Below are 15,475 nucleotides of genomic sequence, written 5' to 3'. Positions count from 1 at the left end.
GACACTTCATCGTTCATACCCCAGTTTACAACAGTACAGAAATTGCGTTGAAAAATTTTAGAAGCGCTGTTAAAGAGCCGAAAACTATAAAATATCATAGCCAACCATATAAACAGTATAAATTAGATACATACATAACATATGTATGTACTAACTATAACAGGCTGATATTTAATATTATGGAAGATTGCCTCTCCAAGCCACATACAAAAACACAATAAGAGTTTCTGTTAAACTCTTTAACTATTGAGAAATAATCTTCACATTAAAAAGTAATTAGAGAACATTACAACCAAGCCTCCCATATGTCAGTTATCAAGACGTAATAAATTAGAAACCACTGCATGAGAAGATGTAGCTTCTGTTCTTCTATGTACAAGTGTTAATTTTATCTTACTAGACAGTTTGTTGACCCATCTTCTGTAGACTACTTGAGAGCACCATTTTTTGCGTCATTCCGTCAAATAAAATTGTCTTCCTTTCAAACTTCAGACGTCTTTCAACGAATTTCGTAATGGAAGCATTTAGAACCTGTGGGAACATCGCCGGTTAATATGAAAGACGTCCATGGTGAATATACCTAACCATATGAAACAAAGCGCGCGGAGATCTCATTATCTCGACCTTCTCACGGGGAGATACAAAGGATGATCTCGAATTTGCGAAACGATCCCACGTACACACTCGAATTATGCACAACCTATTAAAAATATACACTAAAAAAAAAACTCGTAAATGTAAACGTTTACGTTCCGAGCTGTGAAGTACCTTGTAAAAGCGCCACCCCAACTTAAATCATTCGCAGATGAACGTCATTAAGATAACGAGCTTTGCCAAGAGCCAGAGTTACGGTGCAAGAAGAAGCTTTTATTCAACTTTACGGATTGCCGGTAGTGCATGACGATGACGAAGGTGCAAGCATCCATGTAAATCCAAGATTCAAGCTTTTAATGATCCACGCTAAGCTTGGTGCGGCATCGAATTTAAATCGTACCCAACTTTCTAATACCGGTATATTAAACGTATGTACATAATTTTGTGAGTTTATATGGTAACGCGTTTAATATAAATTAATTAATTCCGATTTCGGTTAGCCGATAACCAATTAATCGAGCCGATATTAGATGGAAACGAGGCTTGATTGAATTCAGGAGGAGGTACATATTGACGAAATAGTAGACAATGGAACCCTTAAAAAGCACCTCTCCCACAAATTGTCGTTACCTGTGCTCACACGCACCACCTTTCACGTGTCCATAATTGCCCTTCGATAAACCCCCCCCCCCTCCCCTTCCTCCCCCCATCAATTTGATCGAGAGTTACATACATAGTTGACTAGACCCAGGATAACCTGCCGTACCTTGTCGGGGAAGATAATAGAGGCGAAGCCTTCATTGATGTAAACTTATTTGTATACTTGATCATTATACTAACAGTATTTTACTTATTGGGTTGAAACACAAAAAATAATAAGAACCTTGTAATAAAAAAAAACACTATCAATATTTCAGCAGTTACTGTTACATATGTATATGTTCCAGTCCAAGTGTACATTTCGTTCGTTCATAAACATACTATGTAGCTTATTCATACAGGAACCAATCTGGCCAATTATAGTGTACAAAAAATGACAAATTGCCCAACGAACTAGTTTGTTCATACACAAACTATTAGGCATAAATTTAAGTACTTATTGTCAATCGTTTGTCCCATCCTCTATGTAGGTACTGTGTACATATGTTTGCTCACACTGGGTTGAAATATTTTTAATATTAGAAGAAACGGTATTTAAAACAACGTTGTAATGCGATTTCCATAGGATTTCCCATTTAAATATCAAATGGCCTGTATTTTAATCAATTTCGGTAAGTATACAAATTAGTTTTCGGCTAGTATTTTAGTAACAATATTATATTATTAAATGTCAGAATAAATTTTTAAATTTACATAATAAAAATCTAGCGTACATTCGCCAGAACAAATGCTTGTTGGAAGTAATTGACTATCAAGATCGTACCAACCTTGTGTTTATATAGGTTTTTCATTCCAAATTGACCCTTTTTCATTTGAAATTCAGCCTTTTTTATTTCAAATTGATATTGATAAGGGGTAATTTTAAATGAAAAATGTTTAATTTGAAATAAAAAAGGATTATTTTGAAATGAAAAAGGGTCAATTTGGAATGAAAAACCTGTAACAACCAAAAAGTAATACTGACCATTTGTCAAAATAAAATTTACCATTTAACATTAATACCGACCATTTATGTTTAAATACTGATCATTTAATATAAACACTGACCTATTTTTACTATTTATACTGACCACTTATAATGAACGATGGATACTGGCCGCTTAATATAAATACTGACCTTTCATATTTAAATACTGACAAAAATAGACTAAAATACTTACCAGTAAAATACAAGCCAAAAAAATGACTTATACTACAAGTAGGTACATATATCACAGATCGTTCAAAAAGGCTAGACATGTTTTTTTCAAATTTAATTTTATCAGTAAAAATAGACTGCGTAATCGGTTTCTTGAATCTAGTCATGTTATGAACTTCAAAATCTATAAAGTTGACAGTAAAATTTAGAAAATACCGCTATCCCTCTAATATTATATTTATATACATAATACATTGCTGCGACGATTGCATATGAGAAGGAAAAGTTAAAGTTCAAGTACGAACAATCACGCAATAAAACAAAAAATGCACAATATTCATACAAATGCACCGCAAACGGAATATGCAATTTCGTGCTGGTCGAGCAGCGGAATTATGTATGCAAAGCAAATTGTGAAATATAGAATGCACACGAATAAAGGATTGCGATCGCTCGGTTGATGTTTTGAACGGGTTTCAAAGCGTATACCCCCAACGTACAATAATAGATAATTTGGCGTTACCACCAGGTACAAATAAAGTGATAGCACACAACCCCATCCACCCACCGCCCACCCCAAGCCATCGACTCTTGTATAGTTAACATAACGAGCCACTTCTGATCGTTGTGTAAAACTGTTGGCTACGACCAACCCCCTTGTACTGTGCCGTGGCAGCATATCATCGGGGGTTGAATATATCCTCGAAGCGGGGGATAGTGTATCATATAATCATCAAACTTGTGATTTGTTCGGGAAACTTTTCCAGTGTCTTCCGTGACAGGAATACCTCCATCAGATTGTGTAGGCGGAGGCAATTTCATGACTTTTTGTAGTTTTATATCAAATATTTCAGGGGTGTGAACATAAAAATGAACTATCTGCTTTCGTTCTACATATATGTATATTATATGTAGAACAATTATTATTAAACAACATTCTCTTCCCTTTAATGACTTCGTTTAGTGGTTATGGTATTGTATTACATTATTCGACTATATCAGTTGCTAGTTTTCATAATAACTACATAGCTATGTAGTGCGGAATTTTGGTCGTCCGCTATTCGGATACAATTTACGAAAATCTTATCGGCTTTAAATGTTTCGCATCATTTGAAAAAATTAAAAGTGTGCTTCAATTTGTGATAAATATATTGTAATATTGGGTGATTGGGGAGGGCACTCAAGTAATTCAATTGTATCTTCTTCGAAATATTTCATTGTTTTCTTCGATTTGTGTTTTAGGTCGTTGGCCTGTTGAAAGATGAAAGTACTCCCCATACCCATTTTTTACGACTGATTCTTCCAAATTGTCTTTGATTATATCGATGTACATATCGGAGTTCATTATTCCTTCTATTTTGGCTGAACTCCCGACGCCCTTCCAAGAATAACAGCCCCATATCATGATTGAGCCACCACCATATTTCACCGTTTTCTCAACACACTTGTTTTTGAGGGCTTCGCTGAATTTTTTCCATACTTTTCTTTTACTTTTTGTGCCGAACAGCTCAAATTTACGTTCGTCACTCCACACAATTCGTTTCCAAAACGATAAAGGCATTGCAATATATTTTTTGACGAGTTTTAATCTCTTCGCTTGGTTCACGTTGCTGGTTAAAGGTTTGCGCCGCATTCTACATTTTTTTAAGCCAGCTTTTTTTAATCTACGCGACACTGTCTTCTCCAAAATATTCAACAACAGGTCTTTTTTAAATTGCCGACAAGTTTTCGTCGGTTCTTGCTTTACTTTCTTAAAAATCAGACGATCATCCCGTCGATTGGTTCATTTTTTTCTTCCTCTTCCCGGTAAATTCTCAACAGTGTCATGGTTTTTGAATTTATTCCAAATCTATTCGGTAGCATTTAGAAATACGATATTTACTCGCGATATCACGAAAATTCACACCAATTTTATGGTCTTTTACCACAAATTTTCGAACTTAAACATGAATTTCAGATTTTTTTCGACATTTTATTTTTACGACACTACACGGGAACAATATTAACGAAACAACTATCTCCTACCAATTCAAAGGATAGAATGATAAAACAAAAAAAAATTGAAGAAATCATATCAGTAATAACTGAAATACAGGGTCCCAAACACATTCGTTCCGCGTGAACGCACGACCCAATTTTTGAATTGTGACGAATGCGGCAATGTCAACGAAACAGCTATAAAGTGTAAGATACGAAATGTCTAAATTTGGATCATAAAATAACACCCTTTTAATTTTTGAAAACTATAAAGCTCTATGTTAAATACTTTTTGAAAAAACCGCGTTCTTGTGTTCACATAAATAGTGTCCACTTAATTCTGTCGGGCACATATGTATGTATTATAGAAAATTTTCAGTTGGAAAATAACGTTTTTTTGTTTCTTCGTATAAAAATCATTTTGAATTATTAATGTTTTATATACTATGAAGTATATAATCTTTTTAAATATATTTTAGTAAAAATTTAAAAGTGATATTTCAAATGCGCTTTGAATTTCAATGCACCGGAAGAGTTTACAGATTGGATTCACTGAAAAACTGCAAATTAATCTGTGAGTATTTTGATTTTTAATTGCTACCAATCCAGTGGTCATTGTCTATTATACACATCATTTTTCTTATTAGTATTTACTATCTGTACTATCCTTATTATAATATTAGTGTATACATATGTATGTTACAGTCCAATTGTACGTTTCGTTCGTTCATACACGAACTAATCAGGACAGTTATGTATAATGTACACAAAACAACTAATTTACAAACGAACTACCTACATATGTAGTTTATTCGTGCACAAACTATTAAGAATAATTTTAAGTATTCTCAATCTCAATGGTAATTATAGCAACGTTGTAATTTGGTTTCTATGGGACTATGCTTTTAAATACATACGTATGTACTTGGCGTTTCGACATCTCAAAGGTTTTGACATCTCAAAAGTTTCATACGACACCTGGTGAGTCTATTTGAATATAGCTTTTGACTGTTAGCACTTAAACTAAAACCGATAGTTCGTGTATGAACAAACTAGTATGTTCATGAAAGAACCGGAGTGAATACTTGGACTATAACGTATACAACATTATAACTTAAAAACTTATTTACTATCTATTCTATTTAAATGGTATTGTCATTATATATGTATGTATGTATGTATAAATACCCGTAGACAACCCTGACAGGCATATTGTGTATGTTTATGTACTACAGTTTCAATTTCAATTCAAGCATACCAATTGTGTGTACATACATACATACATACATTAAATATACATTTATACGTATACTTTTTTACAGTGTTCAATTTCACGTGGTTTTTTGTTTTATTGCGTTTTTTGTTTTTTGGCAGGTTAAAAGTTTGAAATTATGTATGTTTTTTCTATGACACAATCAAAAGCGGGTAAAGCTAAATCGTACACTTTTAAAATACCCTTTAAAGTATACATATACAGAATATACATATGTATGTATGTGCATACATATACATATACTCGTTATATTGTTTTTCTCAAAAGTTAATGGTAGTCAACAGATTATATCAGCACAAGGGTGATAGAAGGGGGGTTCTTTTCGCACGAGAACCCGACCTTGGCCTCCCCTGTGACACATGTCTCATGTCGTGTACCCTTCTTCCGACACCCCCGGTAACTTAATCAACGGACATTGTCACTGACTAGATAGGGGCGATGAGATATATCCCTCAATTAAGTCTTTTATATATTTTCAGAGAGTAACTCTATTTTTTACTTACTTATATATATATATATATATATATATATATATATATATATATATATATATATATATATATATATATATATATATATATATATATATATATATATATATATATATATATATATATATATATATATATATATATATATATATATATATATATATATATATATATATATATATATATATATATATATATAAATTGAGTGATTGAACTTTCGTTGAAGTTGGTATATAAAATTTAGTTTCCCGAAATTACAAAGTACAAAATAACAACCCTTACTATCATTGATATTTTCACCACACCAAACCTATACATTTATATTTATATGTAAGTATATATGATTTTAAGCATTTTCATTTGTTATTTTACTTTATTTAAAAAAAAATTGTGCCATAGTGACTTTTTCCCAATACGCCACTATGGTCAGACATAAATAAGACTTATCTTTGAATATGACATTCTAAGAATAATTAATCGATATTTTTAATGATTTTATTACAGTAGGTACCAGGCAATCCGAGACTTTGGAATCCAACCCCATTCAAAAACCGTTTACGGCTAAATATAAGTATCGTAAGATTTCAAATTGTAAACTGGCATAAAAGACATTCTTTACACATATATGTATGTATATGTAAATACTTGGTAGATAAAATTTTTAAACTTACATATACGTATGTATATTCGATACACCACCAACTAGTCATATTATGTTACAACTGGAAGATACTCTTCAACTGTAACACATAAATATGTGCATACATATTGTATATATGTAGGTATGTATGTCTACATATATACATAGATGTATAAATTCTTCAATAGGATCGTGAAGATTATTTTCTGTAGATCAAATGAATACTCTAAAAATATACGTGTATGTATGTAGATTTGATGCAAATGAGTTAGTTGACCGCAACGATCAACCGAATACATAAAAAATTGAAATAAAAAAATGATTCGTAGAAATAGTATATGATGTTATAAACGCTGGGGTAGATAACGAAATGTCGCGGTGCACTTGTCGTCACGGTAGTGCACTTTGATCCTAGGGTCAGGGGTTCTAATCTCAGGGTGCAGCACGCGCTTTACGTAATGACCGACATCGACATCACACCCTCACCATCCCCCACCGCTACCCCTACCCCAAAAACAATTTAACCGACGATAATTGCGCGTTTTACGACCGCAGACGCGTCAATGCATCAAACGTTCGAAACTTTGCAAATACACAAAAGCAATCGGTGATCGAATAGACATATCCATATGTATATCGATATGCATCAAATAATACAAATCAAACATGCATACATGTATATTTTCCACGTGATGCATAAGTTCATTTTATGATCTATTCAATTCCACCATTACACTCAAGGTCCGAGCGATAATTTTTAATCGATTTTCTTTTTCCATCTGTCGCATTTTATGTCCGTTTTTATGATGGATTTTAAATTACATTCATTCGAATGACAAAATAGCAAAATATCAGCATGTACATGTATGTATTTGTGTGTTCGCTTATCGTTTGTACTGTGAATGAATAAAAATATTGATTGGAGGCGCCGGGTATCGATCCCGGTACCTCTCACATGCTAAGCGAGCGCTCTACCATCTGAGCTACGCCCCCTGGTGGTAAGGTTCAATTATTTTATCAACTGCTCTGATAGAGTGATCTAAATTCGAAAACATTTCACTTTTCGGTCGCAAATAAACCGGTTCGTATACGTTTACGTGCGCGTGATAAGACGCTCACTCGGTCGTTGGAACCGGTCTATTTTATATGTTTTATTGAAAATATTTGAAAGTATTTGTTGTCTTCAAATGACAACCAATTAAATACGTAACGTATCTTTCGTGCAGTAAACACTGGTAAGTATGACCATGTAAAATTGTAAATGATAGGACAGAATTTAACAACAAAAAACTACTGGAGCGGAGATAACCAATCTTTACTAAGTTTGATCCATTGAATTCGAATATGATAATGATTTTGTTGGTTTCCTCTCGTTTATGAGATACGAACTTTACTTTACTTTATACACTTACATTCAAAATCTTGTCTTGCTGTGTCAATATTTACCGTTCGAACTAGTACGTTCAGATAAAAAAAATATTGAAATTGGAAATAAATCCTTGTTAACGTAGTAAAATGTAAAACTGGCTCAATGGCTCGAGAAAAAAATAGTATATTTTTTAAATTTTAAAACTCGCAATATAATTAATTATAAGTATTTAAAGCAATAAAAATGTAAAGGAGGTATGTAAAAAAAGACAATCAATGGAAAATCATCTGCCTATTGGTTCCAATACTCACTTTTGGCACAGTAATACTAGATTTTGAGTTAAAGCCTGCAAAAACCAAAAACGCTTATATTACATGAACGAGAAAAAACCCAACACAAATCATTGTCATATTCTAATTTAGTGGGTCAAACTTAGTAAAGATTGATAAGTCTTCGCTCCTGTAATTAAAAATTGTGATTTTTTGTTGCTCGCTGTTATTATTGAATTCCAAACCAACCGATTCGGTAAGATTTTCCTCACATGGAAGGAGGCATTTAATGGTTCTTACTTGTAATTCGCTACTTTGACTTGTTTCGAAATTTCTCATCATAATATACTGTAATCTCAAAGATTCAACTACTAATGAAAATGATAGTCTCAATAAAAAAAATAAAAAAATGTTTGCGTCGTATGAATACTAATGTTTGGAAAATTATTGCTATTTATATTTCAAAAAATATATTAATTCATTTAATTTCAAAACTAATACAAGGATATGATAGCAGAACTATTCTTTTCAAATCGTCCTATTAAACATAGACTGGTGACTTTATATATGTATGTAATATGTATATATGTAAAATGCACACATGTAAATGGAGAAATAATCAATCAATTTTTAATGTGTTTCAGCCTACAGTATTTAAAATATTTTATAATGAAATAACCATCATTCAATAAGTTTAAATCACCTCGTTTGAATGTACGAAATAAGTAAACCGCTTTCAACTCATTAAATATTCAAAAAATTCAATTTATTTTGAAGAATTTCGTCCTAAAAAATATAAATAATTCATTTACATAACGAAAGTAATAGAAAATTGCGTTCTTAGTCAGAAATTTCAATATATAAATATTACACAACCAATTAAAATACGTTTGCAAATTATGTAGATATGTATTTAATCTCGGACAGTTTATATAAAGTAAAATGTCATTACAGTGATTGCGGTTGAATTGTTTCCTCTAACTATCGTAAAATCACCCTCTCTTAACCTATGTACGCCAAGGGCTTCCACAGACACCCCAGCTCGGGGGGGGGGGGGCGTTAGGGGTCAATTTCTAGGATAGGCGGATTCGGTAGGCGGCAAGGGTTCCCATGCTGAGCGCGTTAGTCATATTTATGATTAATATTCAGTTTACTTTCTGTTATGCAAGATAGGATCTCGCTTTTTCTGTTGTTGGCCGATATGAATCTCTCTCCGCCGAAATAATTTACGCCCTTCAAACAGATAAGGGTGTGAGTACTGTAAAAATACCTCTTTCTACCCACCTCTCGCTACCACCGAGATAGTGTCGTTTTCTTCCAATACGACTGCTGGATATTTGTGACATATTAAAATACATATATATGTCAAAAAAGAAGTGTCATATTTGTGACATATTATTCCGGCTATTTGTGACATATTAAAAGCAATTATTATTGTGAGAATTTGATATCGATATGGATACTGAGAATCGGAGTTTCTTTGAATCGGTGGTAATAAAACGTACCCACTGGGGATTTGCGTAGATTAAATGTTTGGCATTCATTAGCTGAGCAATTCAGTGCAAAAGTAGGCTCCGGTGCTTTTATTTCCGCTCATATTTCTTCAATATGTAGATATCAGATAAAATTTTTGATGGTAGATTAATTTTTTAACGTTTCTTTTACGCTAATTCCTCGAGAACGTACCTTCTGAATTCTAAATCCTCACCAGGTTTTGTTGTATGAAACCGTATCGTTAAAATTAATTAAAAAAGAAGGTACCTACTCGATATCTAAAATTCATTATCCCAATTTCCGCAGTGCTTTTTAACCACTGCGCTAAAGAAACAGGCAAATCTTGACCAAAACCTCTGTGATAAAACTAATATACCTTTTCATCGAATTGGATAAACTTAATAAAAATACGTTTTATACGGCGACTTAATTATATTTCGATAATCCTCCACTTTATTAGAATATGATAATTTACAAGCGTTATTACTTAATTATTGGATTTTAGAAAAGGTTTATTGCTTATTGTCTACTAATAAACAAGAATCGTCTGTCCCACTGCGTACTTCGAAACGGTCTCCGTGACGGGCCGGAATGTTAAATTACCGAAAACGCAAATATCGGAAGGCAAAGATCGAAAATCGAAAGATCTTAAGTCGAAAGATCAAAAAAAAGGATGCATGGTAAACGGTACATACTCACTTAATTTACGCGAGCAGGGTACAACAGGAACAAGAGGAACATGCTTTTCCTCCCGTATTCTGCGCGCGCACATTAATACGGGAGGAAAAGCCTGTTCCTCTTGTTCCTGTTGTATCCTGCTCGCGCAAATTAAGTGAGTATGTACCGTTTACCATGCACCATTTTTTTTATCTTTCGACTTAAGATCTTTCGATTTTCTATCTTTGCCTTCCGATATTTGCGTTTTCGGTAATTTAACATTCCGGCCCGTGAGGTAGACCCACTTCGAAAGTATAGATACAATCTAATTGATATCTCGATTTTAAACTTGTCAAAAAACCGTGCAATTCGGTTTAAAAAAAGGACGTGATGGCGTGAATAAACAAACAGATATTGCGCATAGCTTTGTAGCTACAAACACCCTCAACCCCCTGTTCTTTGTGCGGCACAAATAGCCCCGGTTACAGCCAAATCGTGATGCAAGTGCCGATTCGCGGATTACCGCTAGCTAGACTCTGATGCACCGTCGCATGCAGCTAGTTCATCCCTTTGTGGTACAGGGGATGATTCCACCGAACCTCCCCCTATCCCACCCCAAAAAAACGTACGCCTCTATTAAAGCGTAAATCAGCGATTCGCCGCACACATAATAAAGCGATATAAGTTGAAACGATTGTTTTTTTTATTTACGCTACTTTTTTGCCGAATGTACTTTGAAACGAAAATTTTCACAATCACGCCAATTTGGTATTTTATTTTTTAGTCTGGTAAAATAATTTCAATAATATATCGACTACCCAATAGTGAGGTTGTATGTATATTTAGTATTAATTAAATTTACTGATTGCATCAGTAGCCCGTTCAAACAAACTTTCAATTATGACATTAAATTGTACACTATTCGAAATTATATACGAATTTTGCATGACACATTGAATTTTCACCGACATGTACACGCACCATGATTATCGACAGTTTGCGTAGTTTTAAGCATAAATTTTAAATGTGGTATTGATTATTTTTTTCAAATTGCTTATATTATACAGTTTGTATGTGCGTTAAATTACCAGGCATTTTCACAAAAATACAAACATACAAATATACAACAAACTTATTTTTTTTATATTTGTTAAAAGTGGGTATCATGAATACGGATACGGATTACGGAAAAGCATCTTATGATCCAAGGTGTGAATTTTCATCTGCCAAATTGCAAAATTTTTCATCTAAAACATTCTATAATTCTTTACTTTTATACGCACATAGTTATTAGTCAAAATGTACATAGTTTGTCTGGTGAGGGTTATTTCATATTAAACATCCTTAAATCTTATATACATAATACATATATAAAAATCAATGTTTTTATGTTTGTCTGTTTTTCTGTCACGTATGCGTTCTTATACCATTCAACCGATTGCGATGAAATCCGCGTGCATATCCGCGATGGTTTCTGTAAAAAAATCCCCCAAAAACGGGAACGGAAACCGGAAAACGGGAATGAGTAGCATTGCATTGCAAATAATTTCAAATCAGTTTGCAACCTACGTTGTTAAGATAAAATAAACAAACAATTGATTAATGTAAAAAATGTTCGCCGCCTTCTAATGTTTTTTTAGTCAAGTTAAGTCAGTTCGCCACCTGCGTTTTACCGACAAATGGGAACGGGAACGGGAATTGCATGCGTTGTTGTGGCATTGCAACGCACGCCGGGTTCAGCTAGTATATTATACAAAAGAATAAGGAGACACGTACTTCCAGCTAGTTTTAAATGGTAAACGGGCAATTTCGCACACGACAATCGTTGCCCCGAAAATCACAAATACGGAATATCTGCCACTTGAATTTCCGTTAGTGTGATAGTTCGAGTGGATGACTCTGGGTGGGTGTTATTTTCGAGTGCCAAATTTTCCGTGATTTTAGTAACTTGTGCAAAATCGACATTTGCGAAATAGTCACCGAACCGTTTTAAAACACCACCTAAATTTAAATCATATTTAAATAATAATATTTTTAGTTAAAATTATTTAGAAATAGCAATCCATATACACATACATGTACATACATACAAATGTACATATATGCATATTCAGTGCCATTTTCTTCTTTATTAACGTTAGTGTCACAGTCATTTAAGATACTGCTTATCCTTAGGTCACAACCGCAAATATGTATTGTACCTCTATCGCAAACTGCCCCACGTCCCTTTTTGTTTTATTTTTTTACATCACCAGAAATTTCACCCCTCCGCGAACCTAAGTTTGAAAACATTTTCCGAAAATCATATCGATCACGAGGACTAATTTGTGAATCGATATAACGTTTTCACAATGTATGTGCGATTACAAGAGCGTATTATGAAGCCCATATGTATATGCGCACGCGAGCCAGGTGTTGTCAAATGACAAAAACACACAATTGTACAAAAGCGCGATTTCACTACATATTTGTCAACGAGATCGGGAGTCCCCGCTGCGTTTGACGCGTCTCATCCCCGGGAACCGTGAAATCGACACGTATCATCCATAATAATGAAACACTTTTATACTGTATTTACAAACTATTACTTTGCGCCATTATTTAGAGGCGTATTTCCAATCCTTATGAACGGGATAGGGTGACTATCATTCGCGAAAAAAAATCTGGGAGAAAGTAGTCGAAATTATATTTGTGGTTGTTATATACATAGGTAAAGCCAAATATTTACATAAGATTTCAATGAATGGTGGATACGTAAGATTCGTAAAAGTAGAAAAAATAAAGAATTTGAAATGGCGGAATATCGAGCTCAACGAATAGATGGAAAATTATATAGCGAATCATATTGTCCGATATGATGGATCAATTCAATACATTAAGATTCTTAAATTATAATATCGAATTTCACAATACTTAAACTTTTATTTTTATAGATAAAAATTATTTTTATTATGTTATCATTACGGGATTGCCCCAAGGCGACACCTATGGTCAACTTTGTACATACATCTAATATATAATTTTGAAAGAGACTTTGTAAGTATTATTGGTAGGATAATGGTTGGGAACCTCGAAAACAAGTCAAAATTTCCATGACAACATGGGGACGGGGGTGAAGGCCTGAGGGGCGCCGGGGGTACCGAGGGCGAAGGCCCTGGGGGCGCGCGAGGGCGAAGATCCCCGGGGGCATTCGCTGGAGGGAAACTTCGTAAAAAAAACAGTTTCTATGACGATTCATTATATTTTTTTTCGATTCAAATAAATTTAATAAAAAAACAAATGAATATTTATTATTAGATTCGCCATGTGTAAGCTGTTTATATTACAAATACTGAGCGAAGCCGGGTATAACAACTAGTGTACTATATATAAATTTAAAATATTATTATAAATTTTAAATTAAACTTAAATAATGGTGACAAATGAGGATAATTGGCCAATTTGGTAAGAACTGTTTCAACAATGAAATCAGACCAATTGGCGAACCATATTCAAGGTCTGGCCAGCAACACTGGATCAGGGCTCGCACCCGTGACCCTTCTACCACTAACCACTGATCATACATATATTTTAGTTATATGTATCACACATATATTTATTTCTGTCATCTAACAGAATCGGTTCATCAAATCGGACGATATGATTATCAAATAAAACAAAATAAATTGGAAAGATCTCTCTGTAAGCTTGACGCTAAAAATTGAATTGAAAACGGAATTGAACACATTGTCATCCTATCCCATACATCGGTGGTCCGCGCGAAACAAGATAAATTAATCAAAATCGCACCCAAAATGTGCAATGCAAGGGATAATCGCAAATGTAGACAAAAAAATTCCACACAAAAATTGTTTGTTCGTTGACGTCTAAATTCCAACTCGCGTCCCTCTCGCGCGTGCACATATTCCACATATACCTATCTCCTTCTAATTTCGATAAGGGATGTTTGTTGCACAATGGGATAATGGGTGACGCGTTCTGTAAGCAGATGTCCCCCATTAATGTTCCACTGCCGCTTTGTATTCATCATTTATTATTTGCGCTATTTAGCCGAATACAACGAATGTGTGCCACCGACATTTTAATGTCTAATTTTTTAAATAAATTTTCACTTGCTTTTTTGAAGTACTGTGATCATACATATACAATATTGAGCTTCTTCTTTAAAGTCAGAATTCGCGTAAAACATCTTGAAGACATTTTATGTGAAATTCAACTTTGTTCAGAATCTGAGTAATAGGTTTAATTTGACACTGCAACCTTGTACTGAGCTCAAGAATTAATTATTCCCCCTCCCCTCTCGTCGGCCCTCTTCGTATGTAGATTAAAACGAAAATGAATAGTCGATACTTCACATGCTCAATTCAATTTTCACATTTCAGATCTCCACTAACATACGTACTTACAAATGTAGGTCAAGGATTCCTCTGAGTAAATTTTCAAAAAATGTACAGATTTGGAGGCGCCGGGTATCGATCCCGGTACCTCTCACATGCTAAGCGAGCGCTCTACCATCTGAGCTACGCCCCCAGGTGACCAATTGAAATTATTTTATTAACAAATATGATTCAGTGATCCACTTTGGCAACATTTCGCCTTTGCTCGATAATTAACCGGTTCTTAAATATTCATATTCATTTAAAAACACTGGAAGCCCGCCTTGGATTTCTGCATTTATACATAAATACACATATATGTACGTACGGTACAAGGTTAGGTCAAATGGACCATTTTTGTCTTCCAAAACAAAGTATTTTTAGGAGCGTATTTTTCTCTATAACAGGTAATTATTATTTTCATCGTGGCAAAACAATGGGTTGAAAGGGAGAAAGGTAAGCGGCTACATATGTACATACATATAAGTCTGTATATGAGAAAGGTAGACTGGTAGGTGAACAAATGTCACGTGATAG

The 15,475-nt window shown here is 33.8% G+C and overlaps 2 non-coding genes across 2 annotated transcripts; both read right to left on the bottom strand.

Annotated features, from left to right (window-relative positions):
- Nucleotides 1-7,693: 7,693 nt before the first annotated feature.
- Nucleotides 7,694-7,766, bottom strand: TRNAA-AGC (transfer RNA alanine (anticodon AGC)). Its single transcript has one exon. It is a non-coding gene; the product is annotated as a tRNA-Ala (tRNA).
- Nucleotides 7,767-15,019: 7,253 nt separating this feature from the next.
- TRNAA-AGC (transfer RNA alanine (anticodon AGC)) lies at nt 15,020-15,092 on the bottom strand. The gene has a single exon. It is a non-coding gene; the product is annotated as a tRNA-Ala (tRNA).
- Nucleotides 15,093-15,475: the final 383 nt, after the last annotated feature.

This window comes from Arctopsyche grandis, chromosome 9 (genome assembly GCF_051622035.1).
Source record: "Arctopsyche grandis isolate Sample6627 chromosome 9, ASM5162203v2, whole genome shotgun sequence".
NCBI lineage: Eukaryota > Metazoa > Arthropoda > Insecta > Trichoptera > Hydropsychidae > Arctopsyche > Arctopsyche grandis.
Note: the sequence above shows the minus strand (reverse complement) of the source record. Positions and strands in the feature narration are given on the sequence as shown.